The sequence below is a fragment of the Manis javanica genome, chromosome 1 (genome assembly GCF_040802235.1).
Source record: "Manis javanica isolate MJ-LG chromosome 1, MJ_LKY, whole genome shotgun sequence".
In the NCBI taxonomy this organism is placed as follows: domain Eukaryota; kingdom Metazoa; phylum Chordata; class Mammalia; order Pholidota; family Manidae; genus Manis; species Manis javanica.
The window spans coordinates 143,142,078-143,165,753 of NC_133156.1; the positions used below are offsets into that span (position 1 = coordinate 143,142,078).

The 23,676-nt window shown below is 45.3% G+C and overlaps 1 protein-coding gene across 6 annotated transcripts in view; it reads right to left on the bottom strand.

The window, feature by feature from the left end:
- The window catches only part of ANKRD33B (ankyrin repeat domain 33B), a 66,660-nt gene that overhangs the window by 41,903 nt on the left and 1,081 nt on the right, over positions 1–23,676 (bottom strand). The gene's annotated exons all lie outside the window — the stretch shown is intronic.

Sequence of the window (23,676 nt, forward strand, 5' to 3'; positions counted from 1 at the left end):
CAAGTTATATAGCAGATGAATTATACCTCAATAAAGCTGTTTAAAATGAAAAGAAAAGCAACTTACTGATACACACACAACATGGAGAGCTCTCAAAGCCACTGTGTTGTGTAACAGAAACCAGACACCAGAGACACTGCGTGATTCCTGATGGCCCAGCACCGGCCACACTGGCCCATGGTGGTAGAAATGAGCCGTGGTGGTGGCCTCTGACGGGAAGGGACTGAGTAGAAGGAGTTAAGAAGAAACTCACATGGGGACGGCCAGGTGACAATGGAGGCAGAGATAGAGTGACAATGCTTGGGATCACCAGCAGCTGGAAGGAAGAGGCAAGAAGGGTCTCCCCCTAGGATCTTCAGAGAGAACAACAACCTGCTATCTCCTTGACTTTGGATTTCTAGCTTCTGGCACTGTAAGAGGATACATTTCTGTTGTTTATGCCACCAACTTTGTGGCAATTTGTCACGACAGCCCTAGAAACTAACACACGGACACTCCAACACCACACTCACCCTGTCCTCTGAGCAGCGACTCCACCCGACCTGCTCCCTCCTCTGCCGCTCAGGGCCCCACCCTTGGGTCAGGCCCTCAGGTACCTCCAATGGCAGCAAAAGCCCCCATTAGGTCACCTGCCACCTGGCCTGGCTCCCCTCTGGCCTCCACCCACAAGTGCTCTCCCTGCTGGAAAAGGTCCTTTCCTGCCACCCCCTAATGACCCCAGGAGGAGAAGCCCAGGGTGGACTCCACCCTGTCATCCCCAGGCTCAGTGGGTATCTAACTGCCCGGTAATTTGCTTAGCTTTTATGCCTGCAGCCATGGGTAACCTCAACTTTTAACAAATGGAAAATATGGCTGATCAGGGTGATTGTTTCACAAATAGAGCCCTGTGACATAAATGCTGTCCCTTCCAAGTGGCTAAATGAAAATGCATAAGAAACACACTGTCTGGGTAACTAACACCATCAAAAAGTATCCCACATCAGTAACAGGGAGAACCCGGCAGTCACCCAAGTTCACATCTCTGAAACTAGCATTCTGAACAGGGCTATGGGCTTTCAGGCCACGTTCCTAATTCCCTATTAAGGAGAATTTTACATTCAAGAAATTATTCACCTACAGGAAGATGATGCACTTGCTACTTCTCCAAGGCAGCCTAATGAATAGCCACCACCTCTCCTGCTGCTTCTAATTCATCCTGGCCTCAGGTCTATTAGACTTATTTGTGTCTCTTGGTCTTTCCAGAATCAGCAGCCCAAAAGTTCACTGAATGCTTCAAACACTCACCTGAAAAACTCTGTCATTGTTGCTGTTTTTGACAGTGCCAGATTCCCAGGTCAAGGACTCTGTCCTACAAGACTGTCTTCCACCCCCAACTCCAGACACAATCTCAAGCCCCAGGCAGTCCCTGTGCTTCTGACCTACCAGCTACAGGTTGGAGGTTCCCACAACCACCCCCTTAGGTTCCATTAATTTGCTGGAGTGGCTCACAGAACTCAGGAAAACATGTTTACCAGTTTAATGAAGTATACCATAAAAGATACAGGTTAACAACCAGGTGAAGAGAGACACAGGGCAAGGTCTCAAATAAAGGAGCTTCTATCCTCGTGGAGCTTGGGGCCTGGCTCTGTAGTCCATGGAAGCGTTTTGGTTCTCCAAGTATAGCAGCTCTATCCAATCAAGCAGCAGGACCAACCCAGAAGAGAGGAGCAAAGCAGGTAGAGCAGAGAGGGAGGCAGAGAGGGTGGAAGGGGGTGCAGCAAAGCACCGCAGGGAGAGCGGGCGAGAGTACAAAAAGCTCTTCTCAGGGGTTCTTGTGAGGGCCTCATTGCACAATCATGATTGACTAAATTATTGGTCATTGGCTGGTTCAACCTGCAGCCCCTGCCCTTGGGTGGGGGTCCAAAAGTCTCTCATTAACATGACAAAATACCAGTTTCACTTTTAAGACTGCAGTGTTTTCAGGAACTATGGATGAAGATCAAATATGTATTTCTTATAATTCATTATATCACAGATATGAAGACTTAAAGAAATAGAAGAAACCTGAATGACTAGTAAGTATATTGCATGAAACATGTTTCAAGCTCATGAATCACCAAAGACAGGCATATTAAAGTGACGAATCACTTTTTTTGACCATGAGTTAGAAAAGATTTAAAAAGTGAAAACACCTAGCCCTGGCAATGTGTGGAAGGAAAGGCCCTCTCTGCCTCACTAGTGAGCACAGGCAGGCTCACACTTTCTAGAGGGTAGTTTGTTAGTATATATCATCTCCATCAGAATCTGCGAGGTTGTGCCACAGTAGCAGGCAATCCCCGAGTTTCAAGGGCTGATGACAAATGACCGCTTGCTCACACAGAATGTCCGCTGCAGGTGGGCTGCAGCTCTTTTCCATGCTGTTCTCCCTCTAGGACTCAGACTGACGGAGAAGCCTGTACCAGGAATATTATGGGTCTCATTGCAGAGGGAAAAGAGGGCATGGCAAATCACATGCTGGGTCTTAAAAAAAAAAGTCATTTTTAGGACCAAATTTTCCAGCAAGTGGCATGGCCAAGTATCATGCTATGGAGAGAGAAATCTACTCCTGCTCTATGGAGAGGAAGATTTGTTTGTGCAGATAACAGGACCCACCGCATGCATCCAAACTCAATACCCAACAGTTTCCTGTGAAAATAAGTAGATCAATGTGCAGACATATGCAAAGTGCTGTATTGCCTATAAATGACAACCCAGAAATAACCTCAGGGTCCTCCAGGAAGCCAGAAATTAAACAAATAGCCAGAGAACAAAAAATAATGATGTGCATTGGCTGACATGGAAAGATGGCCTCAATAAGTTGCTAAGGAAAAGAGCAGATTGCATGTATCGTATTATATTAAATGACTCTTAAGTTATACCTAAAATTTAATTATCTCTGGATCAGTGAATTTCATCGTTGGCATTTTTCTTGTTTGTTATTTGAATACCAGTACAGTGATTTCAATATTCTTAATAATTAATGTGTAGCATAAAGATACAGCAAAACAGACAATTTCATATCCTGCTGGTGGAAGAAGAAATTAGTATAATCATCCTAGAAAGCAAGATGACCTTTAAAAGGCTCATATTCTCACACCCAACAGTATCCTCAGAATTGATCTAAAAGGAATGCTTCAAGTAGCAATGAAAGATATGTTAGGCCATCCATTCATCAGAGCATTATTTTTTTATAATAGCAAAATTTCAGAAACAACTGAAATGTCCAAAAAATGACTCAATAAATGATAATGTATGCAGAACTGAGTTTTGGAAATCAAGATTCTAAACTACTTTTACCAAAGAAATGAGCTCAAAGTAAGCTTGTAAGGGAAAAAAGGAGAATCCAAAAATGTATTTCAGGGTAATTTTAGAGATAGATAAACAGACTGAGAGAGCATTACCAAGTTGTTAACTGCACTATCTCCAAGTATTGGCTGTGTAGGTCACTTGTTTTATTTTCTTCTTTGTACTTTGCTCTTCTCTCAAATTTCCCACACCTAAATATTTCTATTGGAAGCAAAAAGAGAAATATAATAACTATTACTCTTAAATGTCAGAGTAAAGGAGTAAAGGATCAGGGGGTGGTGTGATCATTCACAGGACAAATCAAACTCTACCCAGAAGATCTTCACAAGCCACTGAAGTCAAAAACATTCTGCTGCAGTGAGAACTTCCCGTACCCCAACCTGATGGCCCCTTGAAATTCAGCAAGCACGAGCTTCTCCCAACCTCTCAGACAAGAACAGACTGCTCTTGAGAGCCAGGAAACATATGAATAATGTCCCCGTAAATGTTAATGCACTTCAGAAGGCCCACATTTGCACTGCTGTCAAGTTAAAAGCTGGGAAACAAATGAGTCATGTCCTAGGACATGTAAATGTATTGGAAAAGGCCCACATTTGCACTGGAAAGATCTTTCCTCATTTAATCTGCTCTGACTACAGGAAACCAATAGCAATTCCCTAAATTATGCATTAAGGTAACTCACCAAAAAAAAAAAAAAAAATTAAGCATGGAAGGACTGAAGAGGAGAACCATTCTGTTGGCCTAACTGTTGTTCTGAGCTGTACGGAAAACAGAAGAAAGCAGTAGGCACACACATGCTGAGTTATGGGGACCCAGCACACATTCTATCTGCACAGTGCGTCAGATTCAAACAGTGATTTCCCACAAGATAAACAGTGGCTGGCCAGGGCACCAACACCAGCCCTTTCTCTCTACTTCATGCGGGGCTGCAGTATTTCTTAGTGTCACATGACGGGACAAAGGAATACTGCTCAGCCAGACACGGAGCACAGCTGATGGAGAAATTCGGGACCCCCATTAACAGGGAGTTCAGCGTCCTCTCCATAGACTACTGCCCCCATCAGTCAGTCACTTGAGGACACAGCCCAGGGCTTGTACTTCTGTGGGCCTCCGAGTCTCCTGCAGAGAGCCTGTCATAGAGGAGCCACCGGCAAAGATCTGGGGGTGGGGGGACTGCTGGGTAAATCTGTGCTACAGTGGTGAAGCTCAGAGGTACAGCCCTCTCTACCTCTGCCCTCAGAAGCACGCTGCTTTACTCATGTGCCATTTGGTACCCTAGATCCCATGTGGAAACCCATCAAACACCACAGCCCTGCACCTCCTTTTCCATGGGGGCGCCCAGCACACCTACTAGTCAGGCAGACCTCCAGGCAGACGGGCCCCAGGGGCTGAGGGAGGAAGCCACAAGCAGCCAGGAAGTGCTTTCCAGTTCTAGGGGATTCTCCCGGGGTTCCGTTTCACAAGAGGGAAGCCTCCTACTTCACAGCCTAACATTAGCACATTTATAAACTTCCAGTAGCAAATGGAAATGGCCACCCAGACTTGAAGTAAGACCTGAAGAGTTGAAGTTTAGAGACACCAGATGGCAACCCAAATATAGATTTGTAAGCCAAGGACAACATTTGGGGACCTGAGTTTTCAAAGCCGTATGTGTCCATTCAGTCCTTGGGGATTCAGTTACATGAGTAAAAAAGGCACTGAGCCAATTAAGCAGTTATGTTAGACACACCTTGCCAGTCAGTCCTCAAGAACTGCTGGCCTTGAACATCTTGTGCACTTGAAAGAGAATTAATTTCATCAAGTCATTACTGAAACTTTCACTTCTGACCTCAGCTGCTAGCTCCCTGTTCATTCTGCTCAGGCCTCTCTGGCCTCCTGGCTGTTCCAGAACATTCCAGGCACTCCCAGCTCAGAGCCCTTTGCTCTTGCTGCTCCATTTGGACTGCTCTTCCCCTCTACAGCACACAGCGCAACTCTGACTTCCTTCACACCTTCACTCAAAGCTTCTCCCAGCAGTGAGAAGGGACCATCTCAGCAGCCACCCAACACAGCGGCCCCCAGCCCTGCCTGCCTGCTCTGCCCTCCCTTCTCAGCACCGGTCACCCCCTCACATGCTAAGGACTTTTTACCCTTTACTAAACCATCTTATGCATTGAGCTCCTGTTAGGAGGCATTTCAGTCTTTGTTCGGGGCTCTGTTCCCTATTGGAGTGCCTGGCGCAGGGGTCATCCTTTCAGTAAGTATTTGCTAAATAAATGAAGCCAGTAAACTGAAAAGAAGGCAACTTTATCAAAACCAAAAAGCAGAATCAGCAAGTGTACTTAATTCCAATGGTTTTTTGTGCTTTTTCTTTTTAAAGGAAGATCTGCAGCACAGCATTTCCTTCAAGCGTTATTACTTAATAAAAATTCCTTTGAAATCAAAACCCAGCGCATAGTGTTCTTGATACGGTGTGCATTACAAAGTCTTGCTGGGCATGAAATGGGTCATCACTGGCTCCACATTAGCTTCATTATCAATTAAACTTTCACGGAGCATGTGGCAGCTGCCTCCACCCACGCCTCCTCCTGGCATGAAAGGCAAACGCTGTGTAATTGGAGGGGACGTGTCATGCCTTTTGGGGCTGATCTCCTCATATTACACTTCCAAAAGCATAACTCTTCCTATTATGAGTATCTTGCAAGAGGAAAATGAAGTCAAATGTTAAGATTCTGACAACAACAAATACTCCAGCTGAGAAACCAAGTGTATTTACAGTGCTGGGAACTCTAATTATAGGTTTTTCTCATTTTTGGAGAAGTCTCTCCAAGGAGCTGGTAAATACAGTTTTGCTACTCCCTTCATTCTCTATTTCAGCGATTTTCAACCAGGGAGTGATTTTGTCCCCAAAGGGGTTATTTATCAATGTCTAGAGACGTTTTTGATTGTCACAGCTTGTGGGGGAGAGGGAGGTGCTACTGGCATCTAGTGAGTGGTGACCAGGGATGCTGCTCAATAGCCTACAGTGCAAAGGACAGATCCCCACAGCCAACAGTTATCTGTCTCCAAATGTCTGTCGTGCCATGGCTGAGAAGTCTCAGCACAATCAAGGACATTTATGAAAAGCCCACAGCGAACATCATTAATGTTAATGGGGAAAAATGCAAAGCCTTTCTTCTAAGATCGGGAATAAGACAAGGATGCCCACTCCCCACCACTTCTATTCAATATAGTACTGGAAGTACTAGCAAGAGCAATCAAACAAGGAAAAGAAAGAAGAGGTATCCACACTGGAAAAGAAGATGTAAAATTATCCCTATTTGCATGATCTTATATATAGAACCTGTGACAAAATTCTTATGACCAAATATAGATTTCCCAGGTATTTCTGGTTTTCATCCACAGTTCCTGAAAACACTGAAGAGTCATAAAGGTGAAACAGATGTTTTGTCATGTTAATGAGACTTTTGGACCCCCCTACCCAAGGGCGGGGGCGGGGGCCTGAATCAGCCAAAGGCCAACACTTGGGTCAATCATGACTATGCAGTGAAGGCCTCACAAAACCTGTAAGAAGAGCTTTTTACTCTCTCTGCTCTGCCCGCTCTGCTCGGTTGGATGCTGCTTCTCCCTCGGGGGGCGCTTCTGTGCTTGAGGAACCAGAATGCCTGCCTCCACGGGCCACCGAGCCAGACCCCAAGCTCCACAAAGATAGAAGCTCCTTTATTTGTGACCTTGCCCCATGCCTCTCTTCATCTGGCTGTTCACTTGTATCCTTTATGGTTTCCTTCATTAAAGTGGTAAACGTAAGTGTTTTCCTGAGTTCTGTGAGCCGCTCTAGCAGATTAATGGAATCTAAGGGGGAGGCCATGGGAACCTCCAATCTATAGCTGGCAGGTCAGAAGCAGAGGGAACTGCCTGGGGCTTGTGACTGGCATTGGGAGTTGGGGGTGGAGAGCAATCTTGTAGGACGCAGCCCTTAACCTGGGGAATTTGGTGCTGTGTCTGGGCAGATAGCATCAGAATTGAGTTTTCCAACCCCTTGCTGGTGTTTGAGAATTGCTTGGTGTAAGTGTGTGTGGGAAGACCCCCTCCCACATACTTACACACATTGTAACTGGGTCTGAGTACCTGAATGGAGTTATACTACTATTACTGCTAGGTATAATATTGTTACTATTATTCACATATGTAGGGAAGAAATACACCATCTCATTTGGTGTCAGAGATGTTACAGAAACCTAAAGACTGTAAAAAGACTGTTAGAACTAATAAACAAGTTCAGTTAAGTTGCAGAATACAAAATCAACATGTAAAAATCAGTTTCATTTCTTCACACCAATTAAGATCTACCTGAAAAGGAAATCAGGAAATCAATCCCATTTGCCATAGCATTAGAAAGAATAAATTTAACCAAGGTAAAAAATCTCTACACTGAAAACTATGAAAGACAGGTGAGCAAAATTGAAGAAGACACAAATAAATGGGAATATATCCTGTGGTCAGGGATTGGAAGAATTAATATTGTTAAAATGACCATGCTACCCGAAACAAAATACAGATTCAATGCAATCCCTACCAAAATTCCAATGGAACTTTTCACAGAAATAGAAAAAAACAACTCTAAAATTTATATGGAACCACAAAAGACCCCAAACAGCCAAAGCAATCTTGAGAAAGAACAAAGTTGGAGTCATCACACTTCCTGATTTCAAATTATATTACAAAGCTATAGTAATCAAAACAATATGGTATTGGCACAAAAACAGATACACAGATCGATGAAACAGAACGGAGCCCAAAAATAAACCCAAGCATGTAAGGTCATCTGATTTTTGACAAGAGCACTAGGAATACACAAGGGGAAAGGATAGTCTTTTCAAAAAATGGTGTTGGGCAAACTGGATATCCACATACACAAGAATGAAATGGAATCTTTTAAACCATCCACAAAAATCAACTCAGAATGGATTAAAGACTTAAATGTAGACCTGAAATCATATTTTTAAGTATCAAAATCAAGGGTACATAACTGGCAGCCAGACACAGCACCCCAGTTTCATTCAACAAGCAAGAACAAACCACCTACCAAGGACAGCCAACTCTGCCAGACTGAAGAGGACACAACCCAAATATGCTGAGGACCTTCCATCGTAGAGCTCACCGAGCCTGGAGAGAAAGTACTGACCAGGAATTATAAAACAAAGCAGAAAGTAGTTTCATAAATGAATTGCAAATTATGATGAGAGTCCAAAGCCAGAGAGAAGCCATCTAGTGCAGAGGAATGGCAGAAGTTCATGGGGAAAAGGACATCTGAGGCTGCCTTGTGGAAGACAGAGGGGAAGAGCATGTGTTCCAGGGGGACCAAGATCTGTCATGCTGTGGAAGTGACATAGCAAGTCACTAGGCTTGTATGACCCAACGGGAAGCAGTGGAAAGTCAGGCATTTGGACCACTACTGTAGGGGTCTTACAGGAAAAGGATCCACAGATGATGCTGTTGTAAGGGCCATACGTATGAAAATCAACCCGAAGTGGTAGCAGAACAGACTGGAAAGTGACAAGATGCAGGAAGGACACCAGAGAGGAAGTGTGGCATTTGTTTAAGTGAGACATCTCAAAGCCCCAAAGTAGAGTAGCAACGAGACCCAATGAATTGGGGGACCATCATGGGAGAGTGTCTAGTGTTTAGAAAGTGGTGAGGTTCAGGTGATGAGAAAGGATGGGCCGACTCCAGGGTTGCTAATATGCACAGCTAACAGTATAGGGACAACCAGGGCCAGCTACGTAATTTGCAGCTCCCATACAAAGTGACAACACTTAGCCCTAGCTCAAAACCATTAAGAATTTCAAGAGCACAGCAGTAAAGCACAACACAAAATAGGGGGCCTTTTTAAGCACAGAGCTCTAAGGACTGCCAGAGTCGCACATTCACAAAGCCAGCCCCAGAGGAAACGAACCATTCTAAAGAGCTGGGGAGAGGGGAGCCAATGAGTTGGATTTCAAACATGGTAATGTGGGTGATATTGGGAGAAGGCTGGCAGGGGAAATTCTACAGATGACCTCTGGTGCAAGTGGGACTCTAGGAGAGCTGTCCAGGCTGAGAGCTGGCAGAACGGGCCTGGGGCTGATCTGCCAGCAGGATATATTCCCAAGGGAATGTGTGAGTCAGGGATCTCCAGACAGACAAAACCAATAGGAGATAGAGATTTGAAAAGATGTATTTTAAGGAATTAGCTCATTCCATCCTGGGAGCTAGCAGCCCGGAAACAAAGACAGCTGCAGTCTTGAGGCACAATTCCTCCTGCTCCAGGAAGCCTGTGTTTGTTAAGGCCATGGACTGATTGGACAAGACCCTCCCACATTCTCGGATACTCTCCTTGACTTGAAGCCGTGTGATTGTCACTGTTACCCACATCCACACAATATCTGCACAGGACACAGGAATTGGTGAGTAACTGGGGGACTGAGCCTAGCCAAGATGACACATAAAGTACCCACGACAGGCAGCAAAGGGAAGCAAGCCTTTGAAAGGAGTCCAGAGAATAGGCAAAGGAATGGACACCAGGAGGTGGACAGTACGGGGTGTCTGTGGGGTCCACGGAGGTGTCTTCAGTGTGTGTGAGCTCCCAGCTGCAGGGCATGTCACAGGGGCTCACAGGATTGATGGGCCCCAAGGTCAGACAGCTGTCAGGGTCACACAGCAGGCTGCCCGTACCACAGGCACCTGAGGGGTGAGCAGTCTGACACCCAGCCAAGCTCTGCGTGTCCACCTCCACCTGGCATAGGCCTGCCATCCCTGCCTCACACCCCAGGCAGGAATGTTGTTTTCCAATTCAACAACACTGCCCAAAATGCTGGTGAGGGTGGGGGCAGCCCTGCCAAGACCATGAACAGCTTCAGTGGGTGGGTTTCCGGGGAAGAAATCAAAAGTCAAGGGGGTGAAACAGGGACCCAGGAATGGATACTTTCAGGCCACCCAACACTTGCGGAGAGCTGCAAAGGAGTAGCTGGTGCAGGTGGCAGCCCTGAGCTAGCGGGGACAGAAGCCCCCATGGCCGGGTCTGGAGGCCAGGAACCAGCCACGGGGCTGCCTGCCCTGCACACCTCTGGCCTGGGGATGCTGAGGACAAGGAGGTCAGGAGTCTGTCAGAGCCCAAGCACTGGCAAGTGAGTTTGACATTTGTTTGATTTGGGTTTTTTTCCTTATTTACAACAGGTGTGGTGGGACTGTGGTGGGGCTGTGGAGGGCCACCCACGGCCTTTGCTGAGCACCCCCCAGAGCTCCGGCCTCACCCTGGGCCACAAAGCTCGCCCCACACAGGATCAGGGAGAAGAGGGAGGGCCACGCAAGAGCTAAGGAAGTTGGCCTCCAGCTTCTCTTCAAAGCAAAAGCCAGGCCACCCAGGCCTGGGAGGAAACCTCGAGTTGGGCTAAAAGCCATCCTCTAGATGATGTGAATGTGTCCCTCGGCAGTTTCAGAGGTGGGCAGATTCCCCGGGAGGCTTTGCCGAACAGAGGGCCAACCCAGAATGTGGGATTCAAGGGGTCTGGAGGGAGTCCCCAGGTGCCGCTGGTGCTTCTGGCCTGTGCCACACTGAGGACACCAGCGGCTGGTCAGCAAAACCAGGCAGAGACAAGCAAGAAGGCAGCTCAGCCCAGGGCACCGGGGCAGGCTCGGGGCTGGCACCCTGTTTTAAAAACTAATTCCTCATCACCCTCTGGGATTTATAGGAATAATTGGTGAGACCAGAACTGTCACACACTGTCCAGCAAGGGGCAGGCACTTCCTATGCAGTGAGTATTATCTTTTACTGAACAGAAGGTCAAGATGTTCCCTAAAGTTACAAGGTTCTACATCTTATGACGTTGATGGACAGTGACCACACTGGAGGTGGTGAGGGCTTGATAATATGGGAGAATGTTGAACCACTGTGTTGTCTATCTGAAATCATCATAAGATTGTATATCAATTATGGGTAAAATTGCAGTATTTCCAGAATCTCCCACCTGGCCTTAGTACATCTTCATATCAATTAGTGTTTCCAAGGGGTGGAGAGAAGTAGTCCATCTCCACATAACTACAAGGGCGAGAGAGGGCATATCTGGACCTGAGAGTTTGGGTGGGGCCTCTTCTTCTGCAGTCCAGTTGCAAGAGACACAGTAGAGCAGAAATGGATGACTGCTTGTAAGAAATATATGGTTTTCAATCCTGAGAAGGAAGAATAAAGCAGGGGAGATCTCACTTCCCAACTTCAAGCTCTATTACAAAGCTACAGTAATCAAGACAATTTGGTACTGGCATAAGAACAGACCCATAGACCAGTGGAAGAGAATAGGGAGTCCAGATATTAACCCAAGCATATATGGTCAACTAATATATGATAAAGGAGCCATGCATATACAACGGTAAAATGACAGCCTATTCAATAGCTGGTGTTGGCAAAACTGGACAGCTACATGCAAGAGAATGAAACTGGATTATTGTCTGACTCCATACAAAAAAGTAAACTTGAAATGGATCAAAGACCTGAATGTAAGTCATGAAACCATAAAACTCTTAGAAGAAAACATAGGCAAAACTCTCTTGAATATAAACATGAACTACTTCTTCAAGAACATATTTCCATGGGCAAGGGAAACAAAAGCAAAAATGAACAAATGGGACTGTATCAAACTAAAAAGTTTCTGTACAGCAAAGGATACCATCAGTAGAACAAAAAGGCATCCTACAGTATGGGAGAATATATTCATAAATGACAGATTCGATAAGGGGTTGACATCCAAAATATATAAAAAGCTCATGCACTTCAAAAAACAAAAAGCAAATAATCCAATTAAAAAATGGGCAAAGGATCTAAACAGGCACTTCACCAAAGAAGAAATTCAGATGGCCGACAGGCACATGAAAAGATGCTCCACATCGCTAATCATCAGGGAAATGCAAATTAAAACCACAAGATATCACCTCACACCAGTTAGGATGGCCACCACCCAAAAGACAAACAACAACAAATGTTGGTGAGGATGTGGAGAAAGGGGAACCCTCCTACACTGCTGGTGGGAATGTAAATTAGTTCAACCATTGTGGAAAGCAGTATGGAAGTTCCTCAAAAAACTCAAAATAGAAATACCATTTGACCCAGGAATTCCACTCCTAGGAATTTACCCTAAGAATGCAGGAGCCCAGTTTCAAAAAGACATATGCTCCCCTATGTTTATCGCAGCACTATTTACAATAGCCAAGAATTGGAAGTAACCTAAATGTCCATCGATAGATGAATGGATAAAGAAGATGTGGTACATATACACAATGGAATATTATTCAGTCATAAGAAGAAAACAAATCCTACCATTTGCACCAACATGGATGGAGCTAGAGGGTATTATGCTCAGTGAAATAAGCCAGGTGGAGAAAGACAAGTACCAAATGATTTCACTCATTTGTGGAGTATAAGAACAAAGTAAAACTAAAGGAATAAAACTGTAGCAGACTCACAGAAGCCAAGAATGGACTAACAGTTACCAGAGGAAAAGGGGTTGGGGAAGATGGGTGGGAAGGGAGGGAGAAGAGGAATAAGGGGCATTACGATTAGCACACATGATGTGGGGGTGGGGTGGCATGGGGAAGTATAGCACAGAAAAGACAAGTAGTGACTCTATAGCATCTCACTATGCTGATGGACAGTGACTGTAATGGGGTATGTGCCGGGGACTTGATAATGGGGGGAATCTAGTAACCTCAATGTTGCTTATGTAAGTGTATATTAGTGATACTAAAATTTAAAAAAAGAAAAAAACAGCTTTCTCCCACTTTATTTCTCCCTTTGACTGACTTTGGTTTCAAAGGTATTTTGCCCCAGGATTTTCCCCTTGAAGTTACATCAATGATACTTTAATTTTTTAAAAAATTACAAGGTTCTAGTTGTTCTTTCATAAAATCCTTTTATTAATAATGTAAATGGTTAAAGAAGGAATTCTTTGTGCTGGAGGGGTGGGTGGGATGCGGGATTACAGCTGAGGGGACAAGGGTCTTTCAGAGATGAAAACAGTCTGCGGTGGACCATGGTGATGCATGCACACATCTGTGAACATACTAGAAAAGCCAGTGACTCATACGCCTTAAATGGGTGAACTGTATTGTATGCTAATTATATATCAATACAGCTACTTTTAAAATGCTCTGTTTTCTCTACTTTCCCTTTCAAATTACCTTTTTTAATTTTTAATTTTGGAGATTTCCCATCACTTAAACCTTTAAAGGCTTAAATTAGCTTCCCTTTAAAATTGTTTTTATATATTGCTAGTTATCCTATGACTACTTAATTATCTCCTTTTACTCATTTAAACATTTATTTCTTAATCACAGAACAGTAGAATTCTATATTTTTAGAGATTGGAGCTCATCTGTCTGTGAACCACTCAATTTTCTAGGTAGAGACCCTGGGAGTTTTTGAGTTTTTGAGTCATACACATGTGATTCTATTCAAATGTTGAAAAATGATATGCCTCTTCTGCAAATGGAAAGATATTTAAAAATACCTATTTTCTTCTTATTCCTTCAGCATTTGATATGTTTTGCTGCAGACTGAATGTTTGTGTCCGCCAAAAGTCATAGGCTGAAACCCGAACCCCTAGTGTGATCTTAGCAGGTGGGGCCTTTGGAAGCTGATGAGGTCGTAAGCATGTAGTCCCTCTGATGGGACTCCTGCCCTTATAAAGGAGAACCCAGAGCCCCCATACCCCCTGTGCCACGTGAGGCCACAGGGAGAAGACAGCTGTCCCAGAGCCAGGAAGCAGGCCCTCACCAGATGCACAGAATCTGCCAGCACCCCTGGACTTCTCAGCCTCTAGAACTGGGAGAAATAAATGTTGTTTACAAGCCACCAGGGCTTTGGCATTTTGTCATAGCTGCCAGAATGGCAAACTTACAGGAATATCCATTTTTTCACCCTTTTACAAAGACCTCTTTCTAAAGTACCCATATTATTGCTAAGGAAACAGCCTTATGTATTTGCTAAAACTCATGCGGAAATCAAGCCATTTGCAAATTGAATGGAGTCTGCCAGATGCAGAAAGGTTGACAGGAATTCTTAGGACTTTTCAAAGGCCCCTCCACTGAATTAACACCAGGAAATTTTAAAAAGCAATTTAACAGTATCCTAAGTATTTTTGGACTCATTAAAATTATCAGTAGAACCCCTGTAAGTCACTGCCTGTATCAAATGAGATAAGGTTATTTTTCTTTTTTTAGAGTTGAATGCACTTGTGCCTCATCCTAAACAAACCCAGTAGTTTTAGATTTGTTTACACCAAAGAAAATTTTTAAATGATTATTTCTATTAAAAACAATTTCACCACAGATTCCCAGGTGCATTTTGAATAACTGAATAGTTTAGAGAAATGTATTTATTCTACTTTGCATGTACAGCAGTAGAGACTTAGTCCCCTACTCCAGACCCTCCCCAAAAGGTCCTCCCTTGTCAAGGGCACTACTGCCTCCCAAAAGCCCCCCAGGAATATCCATCTGTCCTGTGTCCCACCTGGGTGACAGCCTTCTGGTGTGATAAAAGAACCCAGTCCAAGAGACTAAGTTTACGAAAATGCCCTCTCCCACTGGATACCTGCCTCCCTGACCAAGAAAACAGAACTCAACTTGGAAACTTTCCTTCCCAGTAGGATTTCCAGCTATTGCTACAGGAGGCACTCCAGGGTCGTCAGCAGGCCTTTCAGCTTCTTCTGGGTCTCGCTTTGAATGTGGCTACAATGCAGGGGGGCTTCTTCATAGGTACGGTAACCAACCCACCCAGTTTGCTGGGCGCACAGGGGTTTCCCAGGGTGAAGGACTTTCAGTGCCAAAATCCAAGAATCCTGGGGAGGCCAGGGTGAACTGATCACCCTCCAGGGCCACCATGTGCCTGCTAAAAGCAGCCTCCCCACGCACCACAGCACGTGGAGGGTGAGCCTGCTCCAGCCCACCCTTCAGCAGAGGAGGATGTGCAGGTGACAAGATGTGCCAGAGTCACTCCTTCCCCTGCTCTGAGGAGCCTTTCATGTCCCTTTTCACTGTGGATAAAACAGGTCGTCCCCAAGATCTGGATGCTCTGAGGCATAGCAGTCAGCAGGGATGCCTGTATCCTAGTAACACAAGGACTCCACGGGGCAGCAACCTGGCTTCAAAGTCTCCTCAGCTGAGCCCCACATAGCCCGGAGCTGCTGTAGATGGAATTCATTTCCTAGAAACACAACCATTATCTAACACCAAATAAAAAAGCCAACACACTGACCTAGGAGCTACGCCACTGCTGTGTTTTTTAGCACATGACTATTGTCCCTCATGGTTTCAAATACAAAAGCTGGATGGTCTAGAACAAAGTGATACAGACCGCTCCTCTGCATGGGGTCCGGGAGGGCCAGGCCCTTTGGCATGCCTGGCGGACGATGGCAAAGAGGTGTAGAAATGGAAGACCTCAGGAACCCACTGCAGCTGCTCATTTACCGCAGAGCACCAGGGCAGAATCGGCCCCTGCGAGGCCCGGGATGGGCCAGCACCCTGACTCCTGGGCTTTCTGCACATACCTGCACTCAAGGAAAATGCTGAAGCAATAAAGCTTGTAGCGATCCCAGGCACACTGGCCATCGTTCCTTCCCCTCCTCAAAATGTTCCCTTTCCTCATCACTCATGAGACTGGACCTTCCTCTTCCTCCACCAAGCTGACTGCTTTGGGCTACTTCCCCAGGCAGCTGCTCAGCCTCCACCCACCTGTAATCATAGGTGCTCCCAAGATGCACCAAGAAGTGACCCAGCACACCTCCTTTGCTCCCTCCTCCCCCATGTGCACCCATGGTGCCAACTGCCTCTTTTCCTGAAGTATGAACACTTCTCATGAGACCTACCATCTACAAATAAATGTGTTTAACTACAAAAGGTGCTCACCAAGTCAACATGCCATTCTCTTCATTCTCTTGACTCTTCCAGTTTAGTTAAATGTTTGCTTCCACTTTTTCCCTTGGCTTCACTTCAAACTGTGGTACTGGCAAACCATCTGGAGATGAATTCACCATAGAAACAACATTTTCATTTATGAGTGCCTATGCTGTGATGTGCACAGTACCCTCAGCAAGTGTCCCCACGTTACAGATGGGGATCTAGAGGGAACTGAGGATCAAAGATCACAGGACGTGTCCAGGGCCATGTCACCAACCTGAGCCTTCCATATTTGGCCACCAAACTTGTTTCCTACTCTAAGAAAAGTTCTAGAGCTCTTCAAACAAGTGCCAACCCCCTGAAGTTCTGCTCAGAGGGCACACTCTGGTCAAGGAGGTTAGGGAAGGGGCTGGGATCCTGCATCTGCCAAAAGCTCCCAGGTGATCCAGCGCTGCCAACACAAGAACCACACTTTAGCAGCAACAGATTGAACCTAATATCCCCAGAGGGTCCCATTCCCACAGGTTAACCAGGTCTGATCCTGCCTTAGTTTCCAAAAGTCAATCTATTCACAGTGGTTATAGCTGTAGATAAAAGGTAATATATAAACTCCCTCGTTTAACTTTCCTTTTTTTTATTGCAGTAAAATATATGTAACATAAAATTTACCTTCTTAACCATTTTAAAAGGTTGCCTGCTTTCATTTTTATAAAACTTTTGATTTTAAAGTGACAGGCCCCCAGGAAGTTATCCCCTTCAGCCTTCCTCCCCAGCATCAACAGCTACACAAACACCCATGTGTGTGTGTGTGTGTGTGTGTGTGTGTGTTAGATGCCAGGCCCCCTCCTACTCCCCGGTGAGAGCAGCACCCACTCTCCTCTCCCCAGAGCCTAAACTAACCCCAGCGACCTCCAATCTCTTCTCCATCTCGACAGCTGCATTATTCCAAGAATGCTACGCACATGCAATCAGACAGCATATAATTCTTTGAGATGGACTTTTTTCACTCAACCTAATTCCCTCGTATTGTTATATTTTTTAACCAGCTTCATACACCTTCCCTTGTCTCAGAAAATGTGCTACTACAAACTTATTAGGCATGATTTACTGGGCCCCTCCCAGGACCAAGGCCCTGCCCAGTCACCGGCCTCACCTCCCCAAGGGCTGCCCATGCCTCTGGCAGCTGGAATGTCCCCCCACCAGGTGTGGCCTCTAATTTAAGAACCAGTTAAACCTCAGAAGCAGAACCCAGAGAGAAATGCTTGATTCTCCATCCCTCACATGCCTTCTTTGGAACTGAACTTATTCAGAGCTGACATACATATGCCATTGGAAGAATACATTTGTTTTTGTTACTTTGAAATTGTTCTCAAATCCCATCACCCCAATCCAATTTTACCACCAAGCCAATTGTCACCTGAGATTTCACATCAACCTGAATTTCTGTTATCTCTGACTTAGTAGAAATAAATATAATCCACCTTCAACCATCTTCCAAATTCAGGAACACTATTCAAAAATAGTCTCTTCCAAATTCTTACATGTACATGCACAATGAATGAAATCAAAGATTCTTAACAACTACTTCATCTTAAAATCTGATCTTATACGAATCACACACACACACACACACACTCCATCATTCCACCAAGCTGTCCAGAAGAATTACTCCCCAGTAGTCTTGAGTGAAACATATTTTCTTCCTTTACATATCTGAACAACTTATCTACATCTTTCTTCTTTTTAATTAAAGGGAATTACATTTTGTTTTGACTTAATTTAGAGAAATTATAGGCTGTCATGTGGTTGTGACTTAGAATTACTGGCCCAACAGACTCTAAAGCCAGTCTCAAGAAATTTCAAATAAGTATCATTCAGACCATCTTCTCTAAATTCAGTTCAAAAATTTATTTTAATAAAGCTTAAAAACATGTGTTTTAAAAAATCTAAATGCAATTCTAAATAACTTCTGAATCAAAAGAAGAAAAAATCAGTGTAAATTAGAATGGAACAGTAATAAAATACTATGTATCATAATTTGTGGGAAAAGCAAAGGTGATACTTTGAGAGAAAATTCTAGATAGAATAAATCTAAAGGAATAACAAAAAAAAAGCAGAAGACTATGAAATAGTGAAGAAACAGATCCAGAGCAAAAGGTGATTTTCTGAAAAGACCGATAAAACAGATGTTTTTGACAATATTTGTCATGAAAGAGAAAACAGCATAAATTCAGAAGAATGTAGAAAAGAGGACATAATAATTATAGCAGAGATTAAAAAGAGAACTCGATTAAAAACTTCAAACTATCACCCTTCAAAACTTATTAAAAAAATGGGACAGTTTCCTAGAAAAATAGAGGTTACCATATGGATTCAGGAAGAAAGAGAACATCTAAATAATCCTGTAACCATTAAAGATTTACTGACCCAAAGATCTGATAGGAGGGCTTAGCCTGTTAGTGACTTATAATTAGTTCAATGATATTTACTGCTGTTCCTATACTATTCCCATATATATCAGAAGTTTGCACTCAAAATAGTTTTGAATAATAGCCTGCATATTATATTGAAATGAGTGTAAAATGGATAAATGATATTATGAAAGAGTTCATATATCTGATTATTACTTAGATTTTTATAACACCTCTACCTTAGTCTTCCCTTGCAAGTATAGGATGGAAAATAAATCTTATGGTAAATTACCCCAAATCCACCAAATTTCTAGCTGGCCCATTTCGTGTATACAGCTAGGCAACAACGATGGAAAACCCAGAAGGCCCTCGGAGAGGCCCCAGCAAGCCAACAGGAGCATTGTGAGCAGCTTTGGGGTCATTCTAGAACCAGCTCTCCTGATGCATCTAGACACTCTCTTCTTTGAGCCTAACTTTCTTCAACTACAAAAAGATGGAGACCAATAACCTCTAATACCCCTTCCAGCTCCCAAATCCCATGATGATGGTCCTACTAAATTTCTGAAACCTTCATCCACACAAACACACAAAAAGTGGCATTAACCTATAACCCTTCCCATTAACATTAGAACAGGCCTTTGGGAGCTGAGGCTTGTTCATGGGGTACGACTGGGATGGGAGGTTCCTGGTACCCTCTACTTGGGGACCTAGGTAAAATTCTCCTTAAAAGAAATGTTTTTTAAGACAAATGTTTAGGGTTAATGAATAACAAATACCCTTTACAAACAAAAGCAAATTCACATGGAAGAGGGTAAATCTGAGCTTGGCCTTGTAGCTTGCTTCTGCAGAAGTCACGTTGAACCTTATTCGCTCTGCTTGCCCTCCTGGACCCTGCTCCTGCCAGGGAGAACAAGCCCAGGCCAGCCTGCTGGAGGAAGAGAGCCCACACGGAGCAGAGCCGCCCCAGCCAAGACCTTCTCAGTCCTGCCTTCTGCAGCCAACCCCTACTGAAGGCCAAGTCCAGCTGAGAACTGCAGAGCTGGGCCACCATTAGCACAGTGTTTCCTGTGGTACACACCCGGGAACAGAGGTTTCTGTTACTTGTCATACAGCACTGTGTGGCCACAGATAACTGATACACTTATGTCAAAAAAAACACTTCATAATATTGACACATGTGAGTATACATTTGTCCAAACCCACAAAGTACACCACCAAGAGTGAACCTAATGCCAACTAGTGACTCAGGTTACTATCATGTGTCAGGGTAGGTTCATCAGCTATAAATGAACCATTCAGCTGGGGGATATTGATCATGGGGGATACTATGTCCGTGCTGGGGCAGGGAGCACATGGGAAATCTCCACAACTTTCCCTCAGTTTTGCTGGAAACCAAAGCTGTTATAAAAATAATAATAATACTAGTCCTTGCAAAACCACAAACACACATGGGCCTCTCTACTGCTGCTGGACCCAAAGCGGCCCCCACCAAGGTCAGTGGAAGAGGAAGAGGCAGACATTTGTCAGTCTGCCTGCCACAAGCTCAGGTTATCCAGGCCCACTTCCGCTGACCACTTCTCTGCTCCACCCTTGGGCCCTCAGGCTGATCTCCCTCTCCCTCTGTCCCCTTCCCCACACTTTGGAATCTGTAACTAACACACCAACACACGTCCTCAAAAGCGAAGCCTGACTGCTTGACGGCCTCGGCAAACCTACAGAGACCTGAGGCCAGAACCCACTTTCCGTAGTCACTGGCCCATTCTAAGCACAGGTAGTCCCTGAATACTGAGGCCTGCGAAAGGCAGAATGGCTAGGTGTGGATACCGAACTACTTGCTTTTCACTTTAGGGAAAGGTGATTCCAAAGTTTATAAATCTTTCTGTGACATTCGAAATGCAAACAAAAACAAACAAAAGCTTTTTTGTGTGTATTTGTTAAAATAAAGGTCCCAATCACCACTACAAATCCACAAAACAGTTAAGCCCCCTCAACAGTAAAAGGAGATGATGCCCCATAGCGGCACATTCTGTGGGCTTTGCTGAGCCAAAAGAGCGAAGGGGTGGAAGGCGCTGGGAGAATTTCACCATCAGGTCCCAGGATTCAAGCACGCAGGAGGAAAATTACACGGAGAAAGGAGTGCAATATTTTACCTTTAGCATAATTGGGCCTAATTGGTTCAAGAGCTGTCTCACATTCAAACTGCCGTCTGCAACAGTGTAAACAGCACAAACACTTCCCCAGTTTCTGTGCTGCCTCCAGAGCCATCACGGCAGTAAAGGTGAACCCGGGAGAAAACATGTGTGAAAAGAAGAACTAAAAAAAAGAATTATGGCAGCTTTCCCTGTCCCCAAGTCAGAGAGAACAAAACCACCATAAATCTAAAAGACAGTAGAAATGTACTTTGAATGCTACTAAATTTTTTGATAAATATTTACATGTTACATATTAAATTATATAATCCTTCTAGAGCAATAAATATTTCAGAAGGAAATTTTGTGCTGAGCCACATCCAAGATTTCACCAATCTCAGGAGCTGGGAAAGGACACATTTTCTTGAGCAAAACACATCTGACCCTTAGTTACACAAACCGAATGAGACATCTGTAAGCTCAGGCGAAGCAGCCTTAACTGACCACAGATCAGCAGCTCAACAAACACACTGCAGACGACCTTTGAAAGCCTTTAGCAACATTACTCTTCTAGGAAGCTGGCTGTGGGCAGCACCTGGGAGCGGTTCATTCTTCAGTTAATGCAGTTGCCCCCTCCTCCACCAAAGCTCCTCGCTTTCTATAGGTTTTTACTGTCACTAACCAGGATAGGCGTGTAGACCAGGCCCAAAGGGCTCCTGACTCAGGGCCTTTGCACTTGCTGCTCAGCCTGGAGTGCTCTCCCTAGGTACCTTCTCTACATCTTTACTCACATATCCTTGCTCTCTCAAATGACTGCCCTCACTCGGTCCTTGAACTGGTGGATTGCTTTTTCCCAGCTCCAGGTGCTGCTGGGGACATCACAGGGAAAGATCTCCCTGAGACAAGAACCCAAAGGCAGTGAGTGGGCAAGCTGCCTGGCCATCTAGGGAGGCTCAGGAAATCAGTTTGCTTCTCCTTTCCTCCTTCTTAGCCAGCCACGCAGGCCAGCCTCTCATCACCTGGCCCAGTTCAGCCTTTCCAGCATTAGCTTCCACATGACCCCGCCCCCATGCCACACCACAACCAACCATGCTGTACCTGCCACCATCCCCTTGGTTCCATCTGCCTGACTAGAATGTCCTCCCACCACTGCTTCCAAAAGTGTCCCCTCACTGGGCTTCCAGGATTGTCCTAGCTCTGGGCATTTAAGACACTTGTGTGTCCTTTCTCTGGCCATAGCACTGGGTACTACTGCTCCTTAAGTACCAGATACTATTACTCTCTAAGCACCAAGTACTATTACTCGTAAGCACCAGGTACTATTACTGAGTTCTCTCCTCAACTAAAAGGCTAAGACTCAAAGGTAGGAACTGTTTGGTTTACTTTGGAGTCTCCTCCAGTACCAATGCATTGCCTTGCACACAGTAGGTCTGCAGTAAGCACATATGCAATGGCTCACTGCTCCACTTGCCCCCGTGTCATACATTCACACTTCACAACACTTTGGTCTCGGTTGATCAGAGCGGTTTGATCAACAGCATCTAGAAGTCCCTGGGGAGAACAGAAGCTCTTGTCTTCCCCCTCTCAGAGCACAGAACACAGGCCTTGCTCCTTCTGCTCTGAAGACCAAAGAGCCCAGGGGTCCTACAGTTCACTGGCCATGTGCCATTTCTCCATCATGACTGGTGGGGTGCAGGGGGGGAGACCCTAAGCAGAGAAGCAAAGAGAGACTCTGTAATCAAGGGGAAAAATGAGGAGAAAAACTGTTTTGACTAGCAGAAGACAACAAAATGCTGGAGGATGCACTCTTGCAAGCAAAGAGAAGTCATGTGAGTGAGAAACAGGAGACATCAACAGGTGCCATGTCAGAGTGCTCCCAACCCCAGGAGGCATGAGCTCTCCTGAGCCCTATTTTATGGGGAAACTAAGGTAGAGAGGCTAGAGGTTGCTTCCCCATCCTTTGCCCTCCCCTGCTTTGGGCCTGGGGAGGGGCTTTCAAAAGTGGTCCAGAAACCTCGTGAGTCAGGCCTAAGCCCCCTGGAGGGCTTATGTTGGCTCCCATGCAGCTGTTTTCAAACTGTTATTTTTTGCCCCCAACAGAAACATAGTAAAATGAAACCCCACTGGAGCCTCAGAATCAGGACACGGCCAGGCAGACCCTGCCCGTGCCCAGTCCAGCCCACTGGACAGGCTGGGCTGCCCAGGGCAGGCAGGGGGGAGATCTGCCCCTCCTGTGTTCTTCTGATCCTGTCAAGCAGGCGCTGTTACCTGCTTCAGGAGAGAGATCTCATATAAACACGTGTGTGAGAAATCTCACCTTAGGAAAGGCAGATGCAGACACAGCCTGTGACCCTCTGGGGAGGGCAGAGGAAGGGCCGGGTGCAAGCACTGCCCTGTGCCACAAGCCTCCAGGGGCCTGCCGCCTGACACATCACAGCAGGCACAGACCCTTCCCCAAGGTCAAACGCTGGGTCAAGTCGGAGGCCTAAGTGTAGGAGCAGGAAGTGGCCACCTGCCTAAGTCCAGCTCAGAAAACAGTCTGCCCTTGCGGGAAACCAAAGCCACAAGGTCCCATGAGTTCCCAAGTAAAGCACATATTTTCTACCGGCCATGGGCTCCCAAAGCATGTGCCATTTCTGATCTGTGCTGGGAGGAAGCCGTAGATCCCGCGGGTCCTGGGGAATGTGACCATCAGGTGAGAAGGCTTCCTCTTGTCCCCCCAGCACACACTGGAACTTGGCCACCATAGTTAACTCTGAAGTTTTCCCTTCCAAGTACATGGTGGGTCGTCAGCGAACCAGTCATTCTCAAGTCTTCGAAAGCCAACTTTTTCTTTCCTTTTCTAAATGTTTCCAGCCATTTCTGGGGCGTTATGACTCATGGGTACCGGGGCGCCTACCCCACCCGGT